This window comes from Papaver somniferum, unplaced genomic scaffold (assembly GCF_003573695.1).
Source record: "Papaver somniferum cultivar HN1 unplaced genomic scaffold, ASM357369v1 unplaced-scaffold_70, whole genome shotgun sequence".
In the NCBI taxonomy this organism is placed as follows: Eukaryota; Viridiplantae; Streptophyta; class Magnoliopsida; order Ranunculales; family Papaveraceae; genus Papaver; species Papaver somniferum.
In genome coordinates this window covers 2,458,267-2,465,791 of record NW_020649860.1, presented here as the reverse complement: position 1 = coordinate 2,465,791, position 7,525 = coordinate 2,458,267, and the positions used below count along the sequence as shown (strand labels likewise).

The window sequence follows — 7,525 nt, the reverse complement described above, 5'->3', positions numbered from 1 at the left end:
CTTAAGGATTTGGCCTTAGTGATTGAAGCAAAAGTATTTTCCGTGCTTTAGCTTAGAGCAGTAAGCATGCAGGGCCAAGATGGCTGAGCATTGGAACAAGGAAGAATTCGGTAAAGCACAACAGTTGTGCAATACGGCTCAAGTGACGGTTACAAGTTGGTTACAAGCTTCACAAGCATGCCAATGACGCGAGACAAAGGAAAACGGTTATAAAGTGAGTTTATAACCATGTGGGAGTGATCATAACCACCAAGAACAGGTGTGGCGTCAATTGGCTAGACAACTCAAAAGTTAGTAGTTAAAAAGCAATGTAGGCGGTTATGGAAACTACCAGATGGGACACATGGTTGTTCCATGGGTGTGCAGGTGTTGTGCACGGTTTTGGCTAGTGAGTTTGCTGTATAAATAGTCCTAAGGAGTGGGAAAATCAGCAGGCCTACATGGGAGAGAGTTAATCTCATAATTGAGAGAGTTAGGCATTCACCAAGAGGGTTAATGGCCTGTTTTAGTCCATGTGATGGACGAGTTTTGTAATCTTCCTTTAGTGCAATAAAATGGGTTTGTTGCAGTATATCTTTGTGTTCATTGTGTTGTTGATTTGTGTGAGAATTGCTTAAGTGCATGGCAGAACCTCCTATGCTTATGGGGGCATGAAGAGTTAGAGAGAAAGAAGAAAAGACTTCCGTTTTGCAAAGCCTTTAGAGCGAAGGCAGATGCGTACTTTGATGCAAGTATGCAAGGCTGAATGATTGTGGGTGAAGTTGATTCACTGAACCACAATCATTCTCGGTCATGTCCCATGAAAATTTTAGGCGATTAAATGGGCATGTATAAGATGGGTCACTTAATAGTGGGACGGAGGGAATAATAATAATAAAAAATAATGAATCAACAACCTAAAAACCCCACACCATCTCTCACTCCACGTCGAGAGTTGCGGTAACCTCCTTTCTCACTGCCGGTGAACAAAATCCTAACTCCTGATTGGCTGAAAAGTAACTTATACCCCCTACATTTCGTGGCCGTTAATTTTTAATAGAATTTGCTCGATCTGACGCTCCAAATCGAGTGATAGCTTAGCAGATTCTTACACCGTGTTTACATGATTTTAATTAAATGTGGACCTTTGGATTGTCTGTAACTAAGATGGCCGATAATATGAAGATTGGGGAAAGTTTGTTATATCTTCGGAGACAAATCTGGGAGCGGCTATACAATATTTTACGCCAAATATAGCGGTGGATTCATCGGCAACTTATGCTAAGTTAAGAGAATGGATCAGAAAAATTTCGAGACCAAATCTATTCGAGGAGTTTTCTTGATGAAAGTTCCAGGGATCTATATAAAGGATACAAGACTATCAGACCTGTGCATTCAATATCGTGATTAGTTTCTCTGTTCTCTGGTAATCATATTGTTAGCTTTCTTACTTATTTGGAAAAAGACGTAGTATCTCCATGTTCTTTCTTCTTTGGTGAGAGAAGAAATCCTGCTTTCTTCTTTTTTCGTGTTCTCAGAAATTGGGTTGTTGATTTTATTTTAATTATTGTTCGTTTTGTTTTGTTTTTGCAGCTACGATTTCTGCTGAAAAGGATAAATAGCCAAAGCCAGTTCTTTATTGGCAAATCTCCTACCCCTTTTCTGAATCAAACGAACCCTAATATTTTGATCATAGATCTATTTCTTTTTGATATTTGGTTTCACAGGGATTTTTATATCGAAGAAGAGTTTGCGAAGTAAAAGGAAGGTGATTCTTTTTTAGTTAGTATTATTCTGATTGTATGTGTTATCTATTCTTTTTCTGATTTTATTAGTTTTTACTCAATTAGGATGACACAAGGCGAACTAGAATAGGCTGATTGATCCAGGTATGCAGTTGTGAGCTATTACACTAATTTTTGATTTAATTCATTAAATTTTTTTTGCTTTTCTTTTCTCAGTAGTCGTAGTAGACAAGAAGATTAGTTGAAGATTCAATCCTTACTGGAGAGGTGAACATAAAACAAAGCCTAACTTACAATTTTTTTTTTGTTTGTGTCTTCTTCCTTTTTTTTTTAGAGTTTAAGATCTAAATTTAGTCTTTTTCAAATGTTAGATTTAGGATTTTGATATGGAAAGTTTGACATTATGTGTTATAATGAAGAGTTTGCGAAGTAAAATAAGAGGTGAATTTATTATTCTGATTGTATGTGTTTGATAAACTATTTTCATATTGTTTAATTTTTTGATGTTGGAAATGGTTGATTAGGTTTCATATTGTTTAATTTTTTGATGTTGGAAATGGTTGATTAGGGTGATTATATAGGTACATATTGTTAAGCTGTTAAGCTTTACCATTGTAAATGTTAAGCTTCTTAGTAATGGTGATCAGGGTGATTAGGTACATAATGTTAGGGCATATAAACTATTTGATATGTACATAATGGTAAGCTTCTTAGTAATACGTAGGTTGCCCTATGTATATAAGTTCTTGACGCATACAAGTTTCTCAACAATTAAAAATGTCAACGCTTTCAGCATTTTACCATTGTAAATGTAAGGATGGCATTTTGTTTGTATGCCCTAACAGCTAACGAAGCCAAAACCAAATATGAAGACCTCACTGTGATAGGATTATGGTTCTTCCTTTAATTTTTTGATTTTGAAATGTTTTATTTCTTTTTACAAAAAAGTTTCATGGTTTAGTTTGGTCAATTAATGAATGTGTATGTTGCACAATGGCAGTGTGTCTGACATCAAGTCAAAAGGTTGTTGTTCGATTCACACCAGATTCAATGGTAACCATTCCGTTATTTACATCCTTTAGACTGACCTGCAGAGTAACAAATACCAACAAAAATTCACGTAGAGTTGATATGGATGATTGAACTATGTCGCACCCGATGAAATGGTTCCACCGGTATCAATAAATTTACATTTAATTGGAGGAAGAAGCGGTGTTGCCTTCTCATGGTGGCATTTGGTTGGGTTGGCAACTCCATTTTGCATTGAATTGGTAGGAAGGAAAATAAAAAAATGGTGTAGATTGGTAGCCAAGATATGTAGTCCAATATAGTAACAGTATTTTGATTATGTAGCTCTGTTCTGCGCAGGATTTTTTTTTGTATTTGACTGATTTAGTTCTCTAGCTTGGTAACATCTGTTATAATCTTGTAACCTTAACTTATTTCTGGTGCGTTTTGATGTGTTTTTAGCTCCAGAAAATTTGGTGGCCACTTATTACCAGCAACAGGTACAAAGGTACAAATGTTGGATGGGATTCAGTGAGATGGATATGTTAACTGATCGTAATTTTCTTTCCGGAATGACAAAGGTTTGAACACTTCTGTTGCTTTTTTTTTCTTTTTCCATTTTTCAATAACCAGGAAACCCAATACCTCATTTGACTGCTGGTTGATGAGTTGAAACATGTATTTCTTTTGATGTTTCAGGAATAGCAAGAAAATTTGGCTAAAAGTGAAAACTTGGCTATCAAAATACCAAATATGCTTCTTTTGCCTCAGTCCAGAGTGGTTCATTGTCTATCATAGTACACTGGATTCACTTCTTGATCTCTTAACATGCTTCATTTTGTGGTTTACCTCATTCTCAATGCAGACCGAAACCCCTATCGATATCCTATTAGGAAAAAAAGAGCATGCACCATTGGTCAGTTTTCTTTCTCTTAGGCTCAAATTAGAATTAGAAATTCCTGTGTTTTCTTACCTCATTCTCAATGCAGACTGAAACCCCTATTGATATCCTATTAAGAAAAGAAAAGTATGCACCATTAGTCAGTTTCCTTTCTCTTGGGCTCAAATTAGAAATTCCTACGTTGTTCTTATATATACATTATGGGATTTGATAAAGTTGATGTGTATTTGTTTACTTTTAAATGATTTTCGGCTAAATATTTGTTTGAAGTTTTCTTTGTTTTTTGATGATTTAGTTTTTATAGGTACTCCTAAAAAATAATTTCTCGAGTGGATTTTTAATTACTTAAAAACTGATCATTAGTTGGCAATGCAGATAGAGCAGAACATTTGATGACAACAATTTTACATATTTCTGCTATGGTGCTCTACTGTAATACGAGCAGAACATGCATAAATCTTTATAAAACACAGTAATATGAGGCAGTGCAAGGTAGCGTGTGAAAGTGGTATTAGTAGGAGATGGAGAGTAGTTATCTGCTACTCGTTTTCCTGGATGCTTTCCGCCTCCAGTTTGAAAACTGAACATTTGATTACAACAATTTTGTATATTTCGGCTACGGTGCTCTACTCTGTTATGCACGAAGATCCTTAATTGTCCATTTCCTTACTTAGTTTGGATGAGCTAAAACCAGGAGCGTTTAACTCTATTTTTAGTCAACTAAATGCTATATTAATGCCTAAAAATCTTTCATCCCCTTTTTTTTTCTTCTGCAGTATGGGGAAATAATAATGATAGACTCTAACTGTCTTTTGAGTTTTGGGAATCAAGCAGGTTGGATGCTTAAATTGCATGAACTCCTTAAATTAAGAATGGTGCGGATTTGTAACTGCCAAGTATTACCAACCAAGGTTGAATTTTTTTTTATTTTTTTTTTTTGGTGTAGCATTTTTTCAAAATCATGAAATTATGTTAGATATTGATTTTCCAGTCGACAACTACTGTTTTTTACACCGGGTAACCCTGACAAGTACAATCTATTTTTGCACATAATTTTTTGGATTTGATGAACTCCTTCCTCTTGGTGCGGGAATTTTGGTTCAAAACCATGTAATGTTATGTTTTCTTCACTCAAATGGTACATAACATGGTTCACAACCAGGTAGAGTGGGTTCGACTCCCACAGATGATATTCTAATTAGGTGTCAGGTCTTGATCGTAGTTCCGCAGGGAGAGGCGTAACGGTATTTTGAGTATTTTCGATAGAGAATATTTTATGTTTTTTCCCCTCTTCCTGCCCTGCAGCTGGATATCTACTTTAATTTAGCTTGGAAGGTTTGGAAGATGAATTTCAGTTCTTTTATGCACTTGCTATATTATTTTTTCGTTGTTGTCATTTTCTCCGGTTGGGATGAAGTACCAAGCACTACCTGCTGGACGTTTTCTCAGAAATATATTATGTATTCAAATACAAGAGAAGCTAGCAGTATTATTCTTAGCAGTCGCAGAATTAGTAGATTTCTATGTTAGTTCATTTTTTTCATTTTCTATTTTTCCTTTCTTTAGCTTGGCAGTTTCGTTGTTACACGAGTATTGACGCTTAAGCATTATATAGTTGGCAATGAGGTTATGCATAATAGCAATAATATATTTTACTTTAAATGTCATGTCAAGGGACTAGGCAACTACCCTTTCTGTTGAATTTAGTTTGATCGGAATGAAATTTGGAATGGGTACACTTGACGATATGAATCACTAAAAATAAATGTATTCGCTCTATAGCGGATCTGTTACAAGACCGCGGATTGGCTCTGGTTCGCTTAGAAAATGTGAAGAAACATGAAGAGTTACCAGGAAGGTTTCTTTTTCCAGCCAATCGGCATACACATGTACTGCGGCTCCAGACCTACAAGAAAAGTTTGCATCATAATCCGAAGAAACATGAAGAGTTACCAGGGAGGTTTCTTTTTCCAGCCAATCGGCATACACATTTAGTTACCTTTGTGGATAAAAATATAAAATTGAGTTATGATTTTGAGTTTATGGAAAACTCTTGTATTGTTAAGTATATTTGAATACTGTGATTTCAAAGTGGCACTAGCTTTACGCCACTGCAAGAGAGTTGGGTGGTTGTCAAGTGTTACAGTGCCTGGAGATATTTGCCAATATGATCATTTATGTGGGAAGGAAAAACGACAGCCCAGCGTTAGCACCCTATATCCCTGGATAACGACAGTGTCCTAACCATAGCGTGCTTGCTTTGCCGGTGGATATCTAGCTTAAATTATAATGGACCGAACCAACCATATAATTGAACTACCCGATGCCTTTCTAGGAACAAAATGTATACATTTTCAGTGACTATTTCAGAAAACATTTTAATTGATACATTTTTTTTATAGGAAATTATACTCTATAGAGAATTTAGGCAATGCGGGACATAGATCAACAGTTCATCAACAATTCAACCAGTGCATTGGTGTATATAAGACATGTCAGTGAATTCGAGTTGTTCCTTAATACTGAAAGTTGTGGCGAAGGGAATATGCAAATGAAGTGATTAATTCGAACACTTTTTGTCAACTTCAGTTGCTAACTGCGAAAGAACGAGGTCACTTTCTCCATGGGGGGGAGTTAAAAGAGCAACTATATTACATTTTTCATTTGGAAGAGGAGTTGCTTCGCCTAAGATAAGAGAATGAATGAATAGAATTACGACTGTGATGACATCAAGCAATCGCAAAACAACGCGTCACGAAACCAGTGCAGAATAAACATGTGGCAAACATGTGGATATGTGTGGTTCAAGGTTCAGCCCAGGGAAAATAGTAGAACAAAGAATTTCAAACAAAAGTCTTTATTACTGGTCAAATTTAAAGCTACTAAAACTTATGTCCTATGAATGACAAAGGCATGGGACCAATGCCATCACGGTGGAAGAGAGTATGCATGCAAAGGGATATGATTTCACTTATTTTTACAGAAATTGACAAGAGCAAGATATTACTCTTAAAAATGATATAAAAATGACAATGCTGATGATAAGCAGCAGAACTTACCAATACATGATTGGTCATGGAACCTACATTGTGTCCATTTTGGGACATTTGTTGTTGGTGCATCCGATTACGGCCACGGTACAGGAATCGCAAAGGTTGGATTCTTTGGATCCAGAACTGCTATCTATCAGGTGTGGATCCCCCATCATGGCTCTCTTGCAGCATCCGCGCGCTTTCATGAGGCTGGGCTTCCCCTCCGACCTTATCGAAAATGATAGAGGCCCACGTCATTTACTGTAGTAAAACAAGATTAAGCAATACTCCATGAATATTAAATGCTTTGGAGTCCGATGTCGTCTTGGGTGGTGTCGATGATGCTGCAAACAAGGTCATCAAGGTAAGAGCATCGCACAATTCATTGCTAAACCAAATAAATCAAAACTAATCAATTCAGCTGCTGAAAAACTACCGGAAATGCTTTGCTTTGGTAGCCTAAATAGAGAAGTGATGCTAATGGATTCTAATTTTTTGTTTCCCATGCAGATGATTTCTAAAAATGATATGTTGGTGTGTTTACTGGAGTACGTGACATGATATTATGTTATATATGGCGCTTTAAATTAAATTAGTAAGGATAGAAGAAGACTCAAATGTACTTCTTGATGGACCATTGCACAGACAAGTGGATGACCAACAATCTATTTTTTGTGATTACTTCATCTAATGTATTGCACATGTCTACTTTTCTATTTCTTTATCCTAAGAAACGTGTTTGATACAATTTTTATGTACGACTTGCTTTTCGTATTCTTTAGCAGGGTACCTGCTCCTTCGCATTTGTCACATTTTGTTGATTATAAATTCATAAGGCATATGGTTTATGTTCCCGAGTA

General features: G+C 36.1%; 1 long non-coding RNA gene across 10 annotated transcripts; it reads left to right on the top strand.

Moving 5' to 3' along the window:
* Nucleotides 1-1,180: 1,180 nt before the first annotated feature.
* On the top strand, nt 1,181-5,176 carry LOC113344045. Of its 10 annotated transcripts, none has more exons than XR_003357575.1 (6): nt 1,181-1,405; nt 1,573-1,747; nt 1,830-1,868; nt 1,944-1,991; nt 2,725-3,313; nt 3,432-5,176. It is a non-coding gene; the product is annotated as an uncharacterized LOC113344045 (long non-coding RNA). The 10 variants fall into 10 exon arrangements; XR_003357570.1 differs by having other exon boundaries at nt 1,941-1,991; XR_003357572.1 differs by having other exon boundaries at nt 1,830-1,991; nt 2,725-2,747; nt 2,819-3,313.
* Nucleotides 5,177-7,525: the final 2,349 nt, after the last annotated feature.